The 19,693-nt window shown below is 41.5% G+C and overlaps 1 non-coding gene and 1 pseudogene across 1 annotated transcript; both read left to right on the top strand.

Annotated features, from left to right (window-relative positions):
* The first annotated feature begins 5,264 nt into the window (after positions 1–5,264).
* The window catches only part of LOC136157585 (zinc finger protein 91-like), a 40,020-nt pseudogene continuing 25,591 nt past the window's right edge, over positions 5,265–19,693 (top strand).
* Positions 7,881–7,987, top strand: LOC136162098 (U6 spliceosomal RNA). Its single transcript, XR_010661947.1, has one exon. It is a non-coding gene; the product is annotated as a U6 spliceosomal RNA (small nuclear RNA).

Here is a 19,693-nt window from a genome sequence, read left to right as displayed (position 1 = left end):
TCTCCAATTTACAAGATTAAGAACACAGCCATGTTATATACACACTAAACCTCTGAATGGAGGCATTTGTCACTGATGTCAAACAACTCTGTGGTCACCGTGATGTGAGTATTCAGGGAATAGTTGAAAGTAAGAAGTTTGCTCTACGTTTTCAATAATTATGTCAGTTGCTTTTTAAGCATAAAACAAGGAGAGTTCATGAAAATCTAAGGTATTTTTATAACAGCAACATAGAGAAATCATGCATATTATCTGGCAGGCTTGAAGTAAGGACACCTATTCTATCTGATGTAAGTATAGAAAACTCTTTCTGGAAAAGTCATATTAATATAATGAATGTCCATCCATGTTTACTAAATTAGCCTCCATTTTGTAAACCATATAAATCACATTCTCAGATCATTTCATCAGAGAAACAGGAAAGTTTTTAGAAGCTTGTAATGTGTATTTTTATCAAGGATCAAACAACAATTGTAAAAGGTTTTATTTCATATGTGTAAAATTAATGTACCTTAATGAATAAAAGTGAATGGTTTTTCAGTGTTACAATTGATGTGGAATGAATGAAGGGTTAATGCACCACCAGCATTAACCTCTCCCACCTATTTAAGGTTGCAGGAAATGTAACGTAATGATAAACTATTTGTAGCACAGGGGGATGGCATCTGTAGAAATTAGTTCCTTACTTCCATTAAACCTCTCATAACTTCATATATTTCCCATGATTTCTACGTTGTATCTCCTCTCTGATTTTTATCTACTTGGACATTGTGGTGGTTCTAATAAGAAGGATCATACAGAGTACTGCTGAGAGCTGCCTTGAACTGCTCCATGCTGTTGCTGCCTCAGCATCTGTCCGGGGAGCAGGCAGCCTGCAGGTCCTTGAACTCACACCAGCAAGTCCTGTGAGCACCTGCACTAGATGACCCCTTTCTTGGGACCAGCAGTCTTGCTGAACCCCAGGGTCTACTGCACACGTCCCCCATCAGTGTTACCCTCCGAGCTCACCAGAATCCTGCTCGTCTTTGTTTGAATGGACCCATCCACACTCAGCCTGTGGGGCCCACAGCACTTCACCCAGGGTCAGGTCTCAACCCCAAGTACTGGAATTTTCTCTGCCTGGTTGTCGCCTTGACCTTCCTCAGGGGCCCTCAAGGCTTACTGCGAATTCCCTGAGGACCTAGAGTCATAAAGTCACCTGCTGCAATTGTCCTTTCTTCTCTTGTTAGCCAAAGCTTTTCATGGGCTCATTTAAGCAAATGTAAGTTTAACAAAGTCACAAAAAGAATAGTCAAAAGCCATGATGGTAAAATTCTGAACCAAGATTTCTAAAATCTTACCCTGTATCATTCTTAGCACATGTGTCTTGTAAGGTTTAAAGGAACTGTTTCCTCATGGCTTTGGCATACTTTGAATGCAATATATAAATATCTGAGGATATATACATAATATGATTTATATAACACATTGAATACAAGATATAAATATCTGAAGGTATACATGTTAGTGAGAAAACCAAGAAGGAATATTTGAGCGTATGAGTATTCTTACACATTAAACTTAGAGACTTTAGAAATGCTAGATCAAAACTGGTCATTTTAGAATTGCAGATGATTTACTAAAAACTGTAAAGCTTGTCAATTTGTCGATTAATCTGTTTTGTCTACTTTTCATGGAATTCATTTCCTTAAATATCAGGAGGTTATGTTTTTAAGGAACTTCCACACGGTCCACCCACGTGACTGCACCAGCTTACATTCCCTCCAGCCATGTAGGCGGTTCCCTGATCTCCAAGCGCCTTAAGCGTTTATAATATTATTAGTGGGCTTTTTGCTCATTGTTCTGACAGGCATGTGGTGATACATCCCTGTAGTTTTGCTCTGCATTCCTTATTGTTCAGTGCTGGTGAGCATTTTTCTTTGCCTCCTGCCCGTGGAAAGAGCAAGCTGCCTGCCCGGCCTCAGCAGCTGTGGGGCACAGGCTCAGTCTCCCCACAGCACGTGGGGGATTCCTGGGCCAGGGGTGTGGCCCTTGTCCCCGGCAGGGTCAGACGGGTTCTCCACCACCGGTGACCAGTCTGCTAAGCTTTTTTTCCTTTTGAGACTTATTTATTTATTTATTTATTTATTTATTGGAACATAATTGCTTTACAATATTCTGCTAGTTTGTGCTGTATGACATCTTCAGTCAGCCGTGAGTATGCATAAATCTCCCTCTTGGCCCTCCCTCCCGTGGCCTCGGTTTCACCCCTCTCCTCAGCACAGAGCACCAAGCTGAGTTCCCTGTGGTAAACAGCAGCTTCCCACCAGCTACCTATTCTAACCATCAGTTTAGTTCAATTACTCAGTTGTGTCTGAGTCTTTGCGACCCCACGGAGTGCAGCACGCCAGGCCTCCCTGTCCATGACCAACTCCTAGACCTTGCTGAAACTCATGTCCATTGAGTCAGTGATGCCTTCCAACCACCTCGTCCTCTGTCGTCCCCTTCTCCTCCCCCCTTCAATCCTTCCCAGTGTCTGGGTCTCTTCAAATGAGTCACTTCTTCACATCACGTGTCGAAAGTATAGAAGTTTCAGCTTCAACATCAGTCCTTCCAATGAATATTCAGGAATGCTTTCCTTTAGGGTCGACTGGTTGGATCTCCTTGCAGTCCAAGGGACTCTCAAGAGTCTTCTCTAACATTTTACTCATGGTGGTGTATATATGTCAGTGGTACCCTTTCAACTGGCCCCCTTTTGCTGTATCCACGTCTGATCTCTATATTTGTGCAAATATTTTATTAACAGATATGTATGGAATTTAAAAAATGGTATTTATGAACTTATTTACTGAGTAGGAATATAGACGCAGAGGTAGTTCTTAAGCTTTTGCATGTTAAGCTTTCAAGGGATAAAATACATTATCAATCATTCCATGCATTTTACGGTTGTAGCCATGTGTTCTGGGAAACAAACTGACTCAGAAGGACAATGCAGATAGTGGAGTGCAGTTTATTACAGCGGTGGGGCCTAGGCAGAGTCTTCTCTTAGCCAAGGACCCCGAACAGTTTTTGTGAAAACTTTATATACCTTAAGTGTACTTGCTCAAACCCACCTACCCAAATTCTTTGAAACTAGTCTGGACACGATAAAAGAGAGATACGATCAACTTTAACCCATGATTCATGTGTCACAGGACTCAATAAACAATGGATATTTATCAACAGGCCTGTGGTCATATCCCAATAAACTGAATGGAATTTACCATGTTTTTCTGTTACAGAGATAATGAACATATTCTTTTAGGCAACAGAGTCCAAGTACATGTCCTGAGGCTCTTTTATGGGGGTCCGGGGTGGGATCTGTTTTCCATTGATAGGCCACTTCTATAGACACCGGGGCCCAAAGTTCCGGGTCACTGGGAGGGTGACCATGCGTGTAGACTAATGCTCACAGCCTGGCCTAAGACGGAGTCCAGCTCTCTCTGTTTCCTCCTTTATGACTAAGTGAAAGAAGCCCATTTGAAAATGCTACAAAAAGTAGGATTTTTACAATATGTCTTTTTGGTGTAGGCAAATGTTCAAATATGCTCAGTTGCGTCTGAGTATTTGTGATTCCAGGAGCTGTAGCCTGCCAGGCTGAGCTCTGTCCATAGATTTCCCAGGAAAGGATACTGGAGTGAGTTGCCATCTCTTCTTCCAGGTGATCTTCCTGACCTAAGAATCGAACCCGCATCACCTGGATGTCCTGCATCGGCAGGCAGATTCCTTACCACTCAGTCACCTGGGAATCTAGTAAGAAATATAGAAGAGATTAAAAAGGTCCATGATTACCATGGGTTTCAAAGGAGGGACTATGAATATCCTAAGTCTAGAGAACTTTCACGACTATGAAATGATTTGTGTTGAACTGTCATGATGGGCACATTAAACACTTATCCAGAGGTATGGAGTTCACATTCCTAAAAGAGGAACACAGGGGCAAACTAGAGAGTTGATCTATTTACTGCCCGTGTAGATTCATCAGTGGTAACAAATGCTCGCTCTGGTGGGGAAAGCTAAGTAGGGAGATTGTCCACATGTGGGAACAAGAGGTATATGGGCAATGTCTATACTTTATTCTCACTTCTGCTGTGAAACTAAATCTTCTACAAAGTTCATGCTGGTGAACGCAAACTGAGTATTTTTTAGAATGTATAATATGAGAAAGATGAATATGCTTCTGTCTTTAATTTTTCCTTGGTCATTATACTTTAAAGATGTGGAAAAATAGAGCTCTCTAAATGGAGCAGACAATGAACTGTATCAGTTGATTCATAAAACCAAGAAAAACCCCCACAGGAAGCAGAGCAACAACATTCTCAGGTGTTAATTCCTGTGTGATGTAACTTATGACAACACCGATCATGATTTCCTTGGTTGGTCATCAGATAGCATTTAGGGCATCATTTTCAGTGGTATGTGGCTCCCCCCACACACACTCTTAACCTAGCACATCCTGCTCAGTTCAGCTCAGTTCAGTTGCTCAGTCGCCCTGGACTGCAGAACGCCAGGCCTTTTGCTGCCCCTGGTTTCTTTTCCAAGAAAGCGGGGATGGAAATGCCTCCAGGCTCCTGGTCTCTGAAGTTGGAGGTGCCACGCCTGCAGAGAGGTGGTCACAAAGCAAATCATTTTGTGAAAACCTGTGTCCCCAGGCTGCAGAGGCGGGTGAAAAACACTAAGGACAGGGGAGATCTTTGAGAAGAATTCTGCAAGTAAAGCCTGGCAGGAACCCAAGACCCCCAAGTGATTTCCACCAAACACTCACCTCTCCCCTCCCAGCCCCCACGGGTACAGACAGGCTGTGGACCACCACACCCATCCTAGAAAGAGTCCTTCCCCAGGGGATCAGGTTGACCTTCTTTGTTTCTAGAAGTTCCCTCCCTAAACCCTCCCTTCCTGAGGCCTCTGGTGTGAGGTTTCCCCTCAGGGCTCTTAATGCAGGTGTTCCTCTTGCATTTTTTCCCCCCGCTACCCTCAAAGGGTGGGTCAGGTAACCCAGAAGCAGGGTCCATTGTCTCTCGTGAACTGTTCTCTGTAACTCGAAAAGGAAGGAGACGAACTAGCCCCGACGATGTGAAAATAGTGTAGAGCACCAGGATGTGATTAGCATTATCAGGTTAGTCTTGATTCCCCAGTACAGATTGGGAACACAGAAAGTCGAAAAGGAGCTCAGAAAAGGGTGAGGGAAACAGGAAAACTTTTTCTTTTCTTTCCCTGCAGCAGTAGCAGGTTGAACAGCTGCATGGATGCCTTTGAAGGTATTTTCTCAAGATGGAGATGTGAGTTTGCGACGTAACATCCCCAGAGAAGACGCAGAGCAGGAAGAAGAAGAGGAGGAAATGGCAGCTCCTCAGGTACGTGTCCTGTCCTGGGTCTGGGGCTGTGTCTGCTTTTCTTCCTGAAATGCCTGGAGTGAGAACCTGCAAACCTTGAGGTCTCTGCTTCTAATTTTCTGCCTGGGAGTTTGTTATCAACTTCTTTATTTTTTCGTTTTCTTCGTATCATAGTGAAGCCTGGCTCTTTAGACCACTTGTCCCTTGTGTCCCAGAATCTTGTTTCCCTTGTCTGTATCCTGGCTCTCTACGGAGCATGATGAATTCTCAACATGAAATAGCGACTTTCAACTGGTGAATATATTCCCTTTGTGAGAGAGAAACACAGAGAGGCACTGGTATCCGAGATTCCGATTGGGATGTGGTTCGGTGTTGACATCTTAGGGAGCTAGGGGAATTCCTATGATGAGTTTCCATGGGGATGCAATTTCAGCTCTTTAGGAGTTAGAAAATGCCCTTATATATTGAATAAACTCAGTGATCCAGAAATTTTTAAGAAAATGCTCCCAAATAAAAGGAAAACTAGGCGATACTATCCTCTGTAATGCTAAGACTTAGTAGTTAAACACATTGTCAGGTAGTTAGAATAGGGGAAAAGAGTCCAAAATGGCGGTGGCTAAAAGACCTGGAAGGGAAAGCCCGGGAAAATAGAACAACGGAAGATCCAAGGACTGGAGTGAGAATCTCAGGTAAAACGAACAATTTTTGTTTGTTTACATAAGATTTACGTAAGACAGACCCAGGGGCAGAGGAACAGATAAAAAGAGGAGCCAAAGCCCTCTTCCTTCTTCTCTTTCTCCCTCCCGCGCTATGGGGTGATCGTTTTTGAAACATACACGTTCTGTGAAGGGAAATGTGGAAAATCTGGAAAGTTATCCAGTCTCTACTGCAAATACTCATTCAAAGCACTCTGAACACCGGCTTCGATTCAAGCATGTCTGAAAACCAGAAATTTAAAAATGATGGGGAAGACTCACAGTATAATCAATTTGAGGGATCTGTGAGCAAGGGGTCGTTATTCTTCTACCAACAGACAGTTTCTCTCTGTTCCAAAATGTGTAATGTTGATAATAATGGAAAAGACTTAGTCCCACCATCATTGTTCAATACACATCATGATATGGTTAATATGGAACACCTTCTCACATGTAATAACACAAATCAGGCCTTAAGTAAGAGCTCTACCCCCAATAATTACAAGAATATTTACAATGAAGTGAGAAGCTATTCATGCAATGAAACTGGGTCTAAAACTGGACAAGACTCTAACCCTATGAAACATCAGGGACCTCAATCTTCAGACAAGGATTCTAGAAATAGTACATGTAGGAATATCTTTTATCAAACATCAGGTCTTCCACTAAAGAAGAGTACACATACAGGAGAGAAGACTTATAATTGTGAATGCAGTGATATTTCTAATGAGTCTTCAAATATTACTCAACAGCAGGATATTCAGGATCCACAGAAAAGTTACAAGTGTAAGAAATGTGAGAAAGCCTTTACTAACACATCCAGTCTAAGTAGACACAGGAAAGTTCATTCAGGATGGAAACCTTTCAAAGGTACAGAGTGTGGCACTGCCTCTAATCAGAATTCAAAGTTTAGTCAAGATTGGCAAATCCACACTGGCAAGAAACCTTATGAAAGTAAGGACTGTGGAAAAACATTTATGTCTTGCTCAAATCTTAGTCAACATCAGCGAATTCATACTGGGGCGAAGCATTATAAATGTACAAATTGTGGCAAAGCCTTTAATCAGAACTCAAATCTTACTCAACATCAACGAATCCATAGAGAGCAGAAACCTTACAAAAATAAGAAAAGTGGCAAAGCCATTTTTAGGTGTTCACATTTCAGTCTGCATCAGCAAGTTCATGCTAGGGAGAAACCAAGGAAATGTAAAGTATGTGGCAAAGTGCTTACTTGTAGTTCATGTCTTACTCAACATCAGGTAATTCATATCCAGCAGAAATCACACAAATATATGAAGTGTGGCAAAGCCTTCAATCAGAAGTCAAATCTTACTCAACACCAGAGAATTCATACTGGAGAGAAGCCTGATAAATGTAAGGATTGTGGCAAAGAATTTAACCAGTGCTCAGGTCTCACTTACCATCAGAAAATTCATACTGGAAAGAAGCCTTATAAATGTAAGGATTGTGGCAAAGCATTTAGACAGCACTCATGTCTTACTAAACATCAAGTAATCCATCCTGGAAGGAAATCTTATAAATGTAAAGAATGCGTAAATGCCTTCAGTCACTACTCAACTCTTATTAAACACCAGAGAATTCATACTGGAGAGAAGCCTTATAAATGTAAGGATCGAGGCAAAGAATTTAACCAGGGCTCAGGTCTTACTTACTATCAGAGAATTCATACTGGAGAGAAACCTTATAAACGTAAGGATTGTGGCAAAGAATTTAACCAGTGCTCAGGTCTTACTTACCATCAGAGAATTCATACTGGACAGAAACCTTATAAATGTACAGAATGTGGGAAATCTTTAGTCAGAACTCAACTATTCTGCTCGCTTCGGCAGCACATATACTAAAATTGGAACGATAGAGAGAAGATTAGCATGGCCCCTGCGCAAGGATGACACGCAAATTCGTGAAGCGTTCCATAAAAAAAAAAAAAAAAAAAAAAAGAACTCAACTCTTACTCAATACCAGCGGGTTCATACTGGGGAGAGGCCTTATAAATGTAAGGATTGTGGCAAAGACTTTAGCAAGCACTTAGGTCTTACTTACCATCAGAGGATCCATACTGGAGAGAAGCCTTACAAATGGAAAGAATGCGGAAAAGCCTTTGGTTGCCACACAAGTCTTATTCAACACCAGCGAATTCATACTGGAGAGAAACCTTACAAATGAAAAGAATGTGGAAAAGCCTTTATCAAGAACTCACATCTTACTCAACATCAGAGAATTCATTCTGGAAGAAAAACCTTATAAATGTAAGGAAAGTAGCAAAGGCTTCAATCAGAGCTCTCACCTTACTAAACATCAGAAAACACATACTGGAGAGAAACTCTAGTAATAAAATAAGTGATGGAAGAGGTTTGTCCTAAACATACACTTCAGAAAATACCAGACGGTCTATTTAGGAAAGATAAGAAATTACATAAAACAATGTAGAAAAGTATTTAAAGAAAGTTAAATCTAAATAAATACCAGATATTGCACACTATAAATAGTGAAAGTTGCTCAGTTGTGTCCAACTCTGCAACCCCAGGGACTGTGTCCATGGAATTCTCCAGGCCAGAATACTGGAGTGGGAGGTGGATTCTTTACCAACTGAGCTTTCAAGGAAGCCCGCACACTAGAAAGCATTTCATCAATCCTGTTTTTTGAAGTTCTCTTCAGGAGAAGTATTGTAGATAGTAATCCATAGTTAAAATATAGAAAATTGACATGTTAGTATGGATCAGAAGATGAAGCGTTGGTATTTAGAAATGTACAATTATTAGCAATATATCTTTGTTTATATTGACACGATTTGTGATTATTTGAAAAGAAAGATATGTTATTGAACTCTCAAATTACTCCATGCTGCTATGCTTCATTTTTAGTGTGTATGCAAAGTTATGTTTTTGATGATCTCAAAGATGAGACAAGGCCTTCTATCCTAGAGAGAAATCATTTATATTTATTCTCCATTAGGAGATTAAGGACACAGTGATGGTAGCAGGTACACTGAACATTTAAATGCACATGTTAGTCATTCATGCCAAACATCCCTATAGGTCACCATGAAGGAAGTGTTCAGGGAGTAATTCCACATATTAAAGTAAGATGCACATTTTCAATAGTTATGTCACTTGCATTTGAAGGAAAATACAATGACAGTTCACTGAACTCTTGATGTATCTTTATAATATCAAAAGATGTCATGAATATTAGTTGACATGTTTCAAATAAAGATACCTCTGATACCCTAGAAATGTATGAAAACCCTTCTCAGAAAAGTCATATAATTAGTGTACATCTTGTTTCATTCATAAATGATTAGCCTTCATTTTATAACCTTAGAAATCAGTTCTGAGATCATTGTATCAGAGGAATGAATATTGTTGCTAATGCTTGCGATCTGTATTTAATCAGTTACAGAATGGATTGGAAAAGGTTTTATTCTTTTTATGTGTGATATTACATGTTAATAAAACTGATGGTTTCTTGTGATAAAGCCGGAATGTAATGAATGAAGTGTCAACCTACTGATTTAAGGTCGCGGGGAAGAATACCTAACAATAAACTCTTTGTTAGCACAGAGGGATGATATCTGTAACAATTAGTTTCCTTACTACCTTTACACCTCAAATAATTGGATATTTCCCATCATTTCTCCATTGTACTTTCCCCTCTCTGTAACTGCTGGGACATTGTGACGGTTCCAATGAGGATCATACAGAGTAATGTTGAGAGCTTACCTGAACTGCTCCATGCTGTTGCTGCCTCAGCATCTGTCTGGGGAGCAGCATCTACAGCTCCTTGAACTCACGCCAGCCAGCCCTGTGAGCACCTGCTCTAGACAACCACCCACCTTGTGATCAGCAGTCTTGCTGAACCCCAGGATCTACTTTACCGGCTCCCCCCTTCAATGCCACCCTCACAGTGCTCACCGGATTCCTGCTCCCCTTGGTTTGAATGGACCCATCCACACTCAGCCTGAGGAGCCCACAGCAGTTCACCCAGGGTCTCTTATAAAGGCCTGAACCCCAAGTACTGGAGCTTTCTCTGCTTGGTCCTAAACTTGACCTAAGAAATTCCTGCCCTAAACCCTCCCCTCCTGAAGGGTCTCAGCTGTGCTGAGTGTGAGGGCTGAAGCTCAGGGCTCCCGAGTGTGGGTTTGGGGGGAGAAGCATCAGAACAAACGGAATTTGCTAAAGACTCACTTCATGGCCCCACTTCAGACCTGCAGATTCATAACTTCTTAGAGTGGGGACCTGACCTCGAGGGGTTCATATTCACTGAAATGGTTCAGAAAGAATCTTTTAAGTGGTTTCAACCCGGTTTCCTATCAAGATCACATGACCAGAGTTAAGTGATAACCTCCCCGCTGCCCTCCCCCCAGAGTTCTCTCAGTCCTGTGGGAGCATCAGTGTGGTGTGTAGGGTGTTCTCCAGGGGATTCTAAGCGGAGGCCCGGGTTAAGGACGCGGCTCCTGGTCCATTTGTGAGACTTGAAGCCCGGCGTCAGTCCAAGGAGAGGCCGCAGGGTTGGTCAAATGGGTTTGGACCCGGAAGTCAGTCAGCTCACATTGTCTGTGGGAACAGAGTATTACGAACTCTCTCTGAGGAGAGAACGATCAAGAAATTAGTTCACAGACTGGTCTCCAGGTAGGAAGTGATTGTTCCTGAATCTCTCCTGAGACAGAGGACAGGAGAGGTGGGTCTTTTCAGATTTTCAAGGTCCTTCTGTCTGTAGTGGTGAAGTAGTTGCAGGTTAAAGAGCTGTGCGGATGCCTTTGAAGGTATTTTCTCAAGATGCAGAGATACGTTCGCTGCATAACATCCCCAGAGAAGACGCAGAGCAGGAGGAAGAAGAGGAGGGAAAAGCAGCTTCTCAGCTACATGTCCTTTCCTGGGTCTGGAATTGCGTCTGCTTTTCCTCCTGAAATAACTAGACTGAGGGAACCTGCAAACCTTTAGTTCTCATCTTCTAATTTTTCTGCCTGGGTTGTTTGTTATCAGCTTCTTAATTTTTCCTTTTCTTATCATAGTGAGGACACGCTCTTTACACCACTTCTCCCTTGTGTCCCAGAACCTTGTCTCCCTTGTCTGTATCCTGGCTTTCTATAGAGCATGATGAATTCCCAACCTGAATTAGTGATTTCAACTGGTAAAATATTCCCTTTGTGAGAGATCAACAGGCATAGGTTCTGAGATTCCCATTGGCATGTGGTTCAATCTTGGGATCTTAGAGAAGTAGGGGAGATTAGTGATGAATTTACGTGTATATGCAACTTCAGACATTTAGAACAGGATTAAGGAATTGTCCTTTTGAATATAATTACCCCAGTGGTCCAGAGTTCCACAGGAAGTTTGGGGAAAAGAAGGAGGAAAGTATGAGAGACCCTTCTCCATTTTGGCAGGAAGGACTCACTCTTAAGTGTAGTCTTAGGATTCAGAACACAGAAGTTATATAGGAAGTGAATTTTGTATAAAACATATTTTTCAGGATTCAGATCACTCCTTACATTTATCCCATTACACCTCACGTTTCCTGGTTCAGGTGTTTCTGTGATGTTGCAACTGTAATATTCCTGCTTTTTGTCTTTAAAAATGATTTTCGAAAGATTTAGTGAGGGATGTGTATAAGTTGCCAAAATTAATGTAGCAAACCAAGCCTTCTTAGTTCTGTTTTCTTTGGAAAATGAACACACCTGGGTTTAGTCAGGTTCTTGCATTTGGGGAATGAAGGTTTTCTTCACTGAAGCCCAGGTCTGATCATTTCCATTAGTATTATACTCCACACTCATTTGCCAGTCAGATTTCTTATCACATCTTTGTATTTTCTAAAATATTTACAAGAATGTTATTACTTATGCATATTTAACTGTTAAATCTAAAATATAATTCAACACAAATGATAGACATTTTCAAAAGAATAAAAGATTCAGAACCAAGAGCTCTAATTTATTTTATGTCATTATGTGTTTTTGCACTGTAATGCATTTTAAAAATATAGAATATTGCCACAAATAAATTATAAGATTTAAGCACAGAAATCTATTCCTGATTTTATAAACATGAATAATTTTTCTCCCAAATAGTGTATGTTTGTGTGCATGAAAATGTTAACAGTATATGACATTTTTTCTGGTTTTGATATTTTTGCCAGTTACCTCAACTGGTAAAACATCCATTAGAGTGGCCTCTGTGTTCAGTTCAGTTCAGTTGCTCAGTCAGGTCTCTGTGTTGACAAATCATTTTACATAAAATCGAGCTCAGATCCATTGAAGTAAATCCCAAGCCCTACCATTTTCTGAATATTTGATCAAATATTCCAAACAATTTTGAATAGCAATATTTTTGTTCTAAAATTATTTATGTGGCTCATTCAAGGTTAAGGAATAAAAAAACTGTTAGCAAGTTTTATAGTTCAAAAATAGTCAAAAGGATTGTTTTCTCTACTTACTAATCTATTAAACCTGTAAAATCTGCAAAGCCCATAAAGGTCAATAATAACTATGAATTCTTACCTGGCTCTTTTCAGTTCAGTTCAGTTGCTCAGTTGTGTCCGACTCTCTGCAACCCCATGGACTGCAGCACATCTGACAATCACCAACTACTGGAGCTTACTCAACCATATGTCTGTAGAGTCTGTGACAGCATCCAACCATCTCAACCTTTGTCGTCCCCTTCTCCTCCCGTCTTCAATCTTTCCCAGTATCAGGGTCTTTTCAAATGAGCCAATTCTTCACATCAGGTGGCTGAGGTATTGGAGTTTCAGCTTCAGCATCAATCCATCCAATGAATATTCAGGACTGATCTCCTTTAGGATGGACTGGTTGGAACTTCTTGCAGTCCAAGGGACTATCAAGGGTCTTCTCCAACACCACAGTTCAAAAGCATCAATTATTTGGCGCTCAGCTTTCTTTATAGTCCAACTCTCACATCCATATATGACTACTAGAAAAAAACATAGCTTTGACTAGACAGACCTTTGTTGACAAAGTAATGTCTCTGCTTTTTTATATGCTGTCTAAGTTGGTCATAGTTTTTCTTCCAAGGAATAAGCGTCTTTTAATTTCATGGCTGCAGTCACCATCTGCAGTGATTTTGGAGCCCAAAACAATAAAGTATCTCACTGTTTCCATTGTCCCCCCCATCTATTCGCCAGTAAGTGATGAGACTGGATGCCATGGCTATCAGCCATGGTTCTTTTACCTCCGTGCTATTCATAATGACCATTTATCAACCAGATATTTAGTTAAAACTAAGCTTGTTCAAGATGAAAAACTGTGGCCCCACCCTAGAATTCTTGAATCACAATGTGTTTTTTAAAAATATTCCTGCTTTGATTGATATTTATTCTGTGGAACACAAGGAAAATCCTCAAAGTAAATATGCCTCTGTTGATCACATTTAATGATTTCTCTCCCAGATGAATGAATGAATCAAAGCCGCTCAGTCATGTCCCACTCTTCATGAGCACATAGACTATATAGTCTGCCAGGTTCCTCTCTCCATAAGATTCTCCAGGCAAGAATACTGGAGTGGGTTTCCATTTCCTTCTCCAGGGGATCTTCCCCACCCAGGGATCGAATCCAGGTCATCTGCATTGCAGGCGGATTCCTTACCGTCTGAGCCAGCAGGGAAGCCCAAGTGGCTTTGTGGATCATATGTCATCCTGTTTTCTTCAGGTTAGAAATATGGTAGCGCATATTGCTATGTAAAAAAGTATATTATTGTATAACATCAGACACTCTTCTCATTCAAAAACTAGTTCTCTGAACTTGCTGTTTTCATCCTGGGTCACATAACGAAGACTTCCCACAGTCACATGGCATATGTACTTTGTATTTCAGGGATGGCTGACATTCCAGGGTCTGGCCATAAACTTCACTCAAGAGTGAGAGAGTAGGTTCCCAGGCAGGTTGATAAGAAGTCCGGGGGTCCCCAAGGAGAGAGGGGTCTGGAATTCTCAAGGAGGAGGAAAGGACAAACTTTTTGCATACATTCCTCAGTCTTCGTCAGTTGCATAGCTCAGCTTAGACTGCACTCGGGCTCATACAGCAGCATTGCATCCCGCGTGAGGACAGGCGCTCCCTCCTGAGAAACCTGCTGGCTCACCCTGTTATCTGAAAGCGTAAGTGACGGGGCCGGGTCTAGTAAGATCTTTACAGCCTCCAGACATCTTTTGATTCATTGTGATGACTAATTAAAAGGTATATAACTCCCTTGCCAACACTAGCGAGTGGGCACTCTTTCTGCCCCCTTCTGATGTCTATTTCAGAAGCTTTCTCTACCTCTTTTATACTTTAATAAAACTCTATTACACAAAAGCTCTGAGTGATCAAGCCTCATCTCTGGCCCCGGATAGAATTCTTCTTCGGAGGCCAAGAATCCTGGCGCCTTCTGTGGTTCAGCAACAACCTTTCAAGAGGAATGGGAATGCCTGGACTTCGGTCAGTGGGAATTGTCCAGGGACGTGATGTTACAGAACTACTGGAACCTGGCCTGCTTGGGTGAGGATGGCTTCCTTCCAGAATCCCTTATCTACCCTCAGGGTTTGGGTTCCTTCACTTGTAGAATGTCTCCTGGAGTCTCCTGCATCCTACGATCTCTGCTATTGAAGAATAAATGGGAGTTTGTGAGTCCAGACAGAAAGCTTCATGATGATTCACATGATTTAACCTTCTTCTTTCTTGAGTTCTCTGCCTCCTTCGCTCTACACTAGTGGTCACTCTCTAGCTTTACTTGTATAAAGTCATGCTGCCCTCCTCATAAAGACTGAGGTCCACCCTTATTTTTGGCTGACTGTTATTCTGATAGAGATCTCAGGATCTGGGTTTTAGCTATTGCCTACTACAGTAAAGGTGATTTCTATAAAGCTTTTTGGGAAGTCACATTCTAGACTCTTTACACAATCTACAATGCCTTCTTCTCTCACGAGACCGCGATGTTGTTCAGTTGCTCAGTCGTGTCCGACTCTTTGTGACCCCATGGACTGCAGCACGTCAGGCCTCCCTGTCCATCACCAACTCCCAGAGCTTGCTCAAACTCATGTCCATTGAGTTGATGATATGCCAACTAACCATCTCATCCTCTGTCGCCCCCTTCTCCTCCTGCCCTCAATCTTTCCCAGCATCAGGGTCTTTTCCCATGTGTTGGCTCTTAGCATCAGGTGGCTAAAGTACAGAAGTTTCAGCTTCAGCATCAGCCCTTCCAATGAATATTCAGCACTGATTTCCTTTAGGATGGACTCACTGTCCAAGGGACTCTCAAGAGTCTTCTCCAACACCATAGTTCAAAAGCATCAATTCTTCAGCGCTCAGCCTTCTTCATGGTCCAAATCTCACTCCCATACATGACTACTGGAAAAACCACAGCTTTGACTAGACAGACCTTTGTTGGCAAAGTGATGTCTCTGCTTTTTAAGATGCTCTCTAGGTTTGTCACAGCTTTTCTTCCAAGGAGCAAGCATCTTTGAATTTCATGGTTGCAGTCACCCAGGTCAGTGATTTTGGAGTCCAAGGAAATAAAGTCTCTCATTGTTACCATTGTTTCCCCTTTTATTTGCCATGAAGAGATGGGACTGGATGCCATGATCTTAGTTTTTTAAATTTTGAATATTAAGCCAGCTTTTTCACTCTCCTCTTTCACTTTCATAGAGAGGGTCTTTAGTTCCTCTTTGCTTTCTGCCTTAAGGGTGGTGTCATCTGCATATCTGAGGTTATTGATATTTTTCCTGGCAATCTTGATTCCAGCTTGATCCTCATCCAACCCAGCATTCTGCATAATGTTATCTGCATATAAGTTAAATAAGCAGGTGACAATATACAGCCTTGATGTACTCCTTTCCCAATTTGGAACCAGTTCATTGTTCCATGTTCAGTTCTAACTGTTTCTTCTTGATCTGCATGCAGGTTTCTCAGGAAGGAGATCAGGTGGTCCGGTATTCCCAGCTCTTTCAGAATTTTCCACAGTTTGTTGTGATCCACACAAAGCCTTTAGCATAATCAATGAAGCAGAAGTAGATATTTTCTGGAATTCTCTTGCTTTTTCTATGATCCAGCGGATGTTGGCAATTTCATCTCTCACTCATCTTCCTTTTCTGCGTCCAGCCTGTACATCTGGACATTCTCAGTTCACATACTGTTGAAGCCTTGCTTGAAGGATTTTGAGCATTACCTTGCTGGCAAGTAAAATGAGTGCAATTGTGCAGAAGTCTGAACATTCTTTGGCATTGATCTTCTTTGGAATTGGAATGAAAACTGATCTTTTCCAACCTGTAGCCACTGCGGTGCTTTCCATATTTGCTGGCATACTGCGTGCAGCACTGTCACAGTATCATCTTTTAGGATTTGAAATAGCTCGGCTGGAATTCCATCATCTCCAATAGCTCTGTTTATAGTGATGCTTCCTAAGACCCACTTGACTTCTCACTCCAGGATTTCTGACTCTAGGTGAGTGATCACACCATCGGGCTTATCTGATGCAACAAGATCTTTTTAGTTTAGTTCATCTATGTATTTTCACCACCTCTCCTTAATAGTCATGTCCAAGTCTTTGTGACCCCATGGACTATACAGTCTGTCGAATTCTCGAGGCTAGAATATTGGAGTGGGTAGCCTTTCCTTCTCCAGGGAAACTTTGCAACCCAGGGTTCAAACCTAGTTCTCCCACATTACAGGAGGATTCTTTGCCCGCTGAGCCACAGGGGAAGCCCAGTATAGTTCATCTCTGTATCCTCGCCACTTCTCCTCATTATCTTCTGCTTCTGTTAGATCCATACTGTTTCTGTCCTTTATTGTGCCCATCTTTGCATGAATTGTTCCCTTGATATCTCTCTTTCTCTTTTTTTATTTTTTGGTTAATTTTTATTTTCTATTGGAGTAGAGTTGATTTATGTTCTGTTTGTTTTAGGCTTACAAGAACGTGATTCAGTTATACACAGATGTATATCTCTTCTGTTCTTTTTTGGGGTCTTTTCCCATATAGGTTCTTCCAGTGTATCCAGCGACTTCCCTGTGCTATGTGGTAGGTCCACTGGCATTATCTATATGATAAATAGTAGTGTATTTTTGTTAATAGCAATCTCTAAATGTCTCCCTGCCACTACATTTTTTTTAAAAGTTGTAAGTTGGGTTTCTAAGTCTGTGAGTCTGTTTCTGTTTATAGTTAATTTGTATAAATGTATAGATGCCCCCCTAAGTGATAATTCTTTCATCTCTGACTTCACTGAGTATGATAAATTCTCAGTCCATCCGTGCTCCTGAAAATGTCATTCATTTTTTCTTTTGGAGTGTATTCCAGTGTTTAGATGGACTCGAGGCTCTTCATTTGTCTATAGATGGAACTTTGGTTGATGCTCTGTCTTAGATATTGTCAGTAGTGCTGCCCTGAAAATAGAGGTGCAGCTATCATTTTAAATCATGATTTTCTCTGGGTCTAAGGCAAGGGGTGGGCTTGCCAGATCCTGTGGTATGTCTATATTTAGTGCTTTAAGGAATTTCCACACTCTTTTTCTGGTGGCTGCACCCACTCAATTACACTCCCACCCACAATGTAGGAGGATTCTCCATGACCCTTGCCCTCAGCAACAATTAACCTTTGAAGACCTTTTGGAAGATGGATGTTCTGCGGGGTGTGAGGTGATACCTCACTGCAGTTTTGATTAGTGTTTCTCTAAAAGTGATCCTTGCCGGGAGCCAACACACGAGACCCTGCCCTTGGAAAGGCCATAGGGGAGAAAAACCTTACGGGCAAGGAGAATCAGGTTATCAGGGGTTTCAAAAAGTCAGCTCACGAGACCCTGCCCCTAACAAGGGCGAATCAGGTTATCAGGGGTTTCTTGAAAAGGCCAGCTCACGAGATCCCACCCATGACAAGGTCATGAGGAGAAAGCCTGATAGGCAAGGCAGATCAGGTTTTCAGGGATTTCGGAGAGCTGCCCCCGGCTCTCACCTTAAAGATGATATCTGTCTTTCTGATGCCTGCCTCAATGGACTACTCCCTAATTTCTCTGACACAGGCAGGAAGACCTTCCCCGATCTCTTCCCAAATAAGAATCAATTTAGAATTTTAATCAATAAGTTTCCCAGGTAGTGGTATTTTATGAAATTATTTAGGGTGAAAGGAGTGTTTTAATTTAAACTCCTTTGCTGGTTAGCCAAATGCCTTTATGCCCTTGGTACTAATATGCATGATTGCTTATAATATCCTAATCATAAAATAGCATAAAGAACCTGATTATATAAAAGCCCTAATAGATATAGAGCCCTTTTAAGGGGTAAAGGAGTCCTATTGGAAAACATAAGAAAATTATTCTATAGGTGGTTATTGGGTTGTGATTTGCTTGCTATGTTTTGCTTTCTGTGTTTTGCTTGCTGTATTTTTGCCTTTAATGTGCTAAGGTTGTGTTATAAAAACCATTGTTAATATAGTTAAAGATCTAGGGAAATAAGAACTTAGCCCTAGTGTGGTAACAATGAGATGGTTGTTCATTGTCAGCCAGGAGTACTAGGCAGAAGCTGCCTCCCTGAAGCCGAAGAGTCTGTATGGGGTAAACTTCTTAGATAAACACAACTGACAACTTTTGCAGAAAGATTAATTTTTGTATTAACAAGAATATAATTCTACTCTGTACTACTTCCCTATGACCCTGTTAACTTTCAGTTAAGGCCACCATAAAAACGGAAAACAGGTTTACAATCACCTGACCTGCATTAAATGTTAATAGGCCCCAAGGCCAGAAGATAATGTACAAGACCCTCATAAACAAAGAAGTATGCAGAACACACCCTGGTTTCATGAAGGACAAGCTGACGTAATGTTAAACTATCTTCCCCTTAGAAATGTACTAACTTAGGGTATATAAGCTATGGTAAAAAATAAAGCATTGCCAGACTCTTCCAGACTCTCTGCACCCCCATCTGGTCATTCTGTCTCTCTCTCTCTTTCTCTCTCTCTCCCCCTCGCAGACTTGGCCCTATCAAGGCTGGTCTCACGTCTCTCTCTCTCGCCGACGCCGTTCATCCTGAGGGTACCCCCTGGATCCTGCCGAGGCTGGACCCCGGCAGATCCTGAGCATCTTCTCATGTGTTTTATGGCCATCTGGATGCCTTCCTTGGAGAAATATCCATTTATATCCTTGCCGGTTTTTCTACTGGACTGATAGGTTTTTTTGCAGCTTTATCATGAGCTCCATAAGCAGTTTGCATGTTGGAAGATGAATTCATTATTTTAAACATCTGTTGCAAACATTTATTTTCCCATTCTGAGGGTTGTCTTTTTCTTTCCTTTAGGGTTGCTCTTGCAGTGCAAAAGCTTTTTAGGTGATAAAGTGCCTATTTAAAGTTTTGTTTTAGTTTTAATTATTCTAAACATAGATTCCAAAAGAACGTGTTGTGATTCATGTCAAAGTGTGTTTGCCTATATTTCCCTCAAGAGGATTAGAGTAATCTTCCATCCATTTAATCTTCAAGCAATTTGGATTTTTTCTTCTGTAAGCAGTTAGGGAGAGAGTAAATTCCTTCCCTTTCCCCTTGTTTAAGGAAGCTCCTCCCTGTCCTCCACCCTGACTGCTAACAGCTCACTGCCAGCATCAGTGCAAGAGCGTCCCCGTGTCCCCACGTCCTCTCTGCCATTTTGTTAGTAAACGTTAAGA

The sequence above is a fragment of the Muntiacus reevesi genome, chromosome 2 (genome assembly GCF_963930625.1).
Source record: "Muntiacus reevesi chromosome 2, mMunRee1.1, whole genome shotgun sequence".
NCBI lineage: Eukaryota > Metazoa > Chordata > Mammalia > Artiodactyla > Cervidae > Muntiacus > Muntiacus reevesi.
This window is presented reverse-complemented; position numbering and strand designations above follow the sequence as displayed.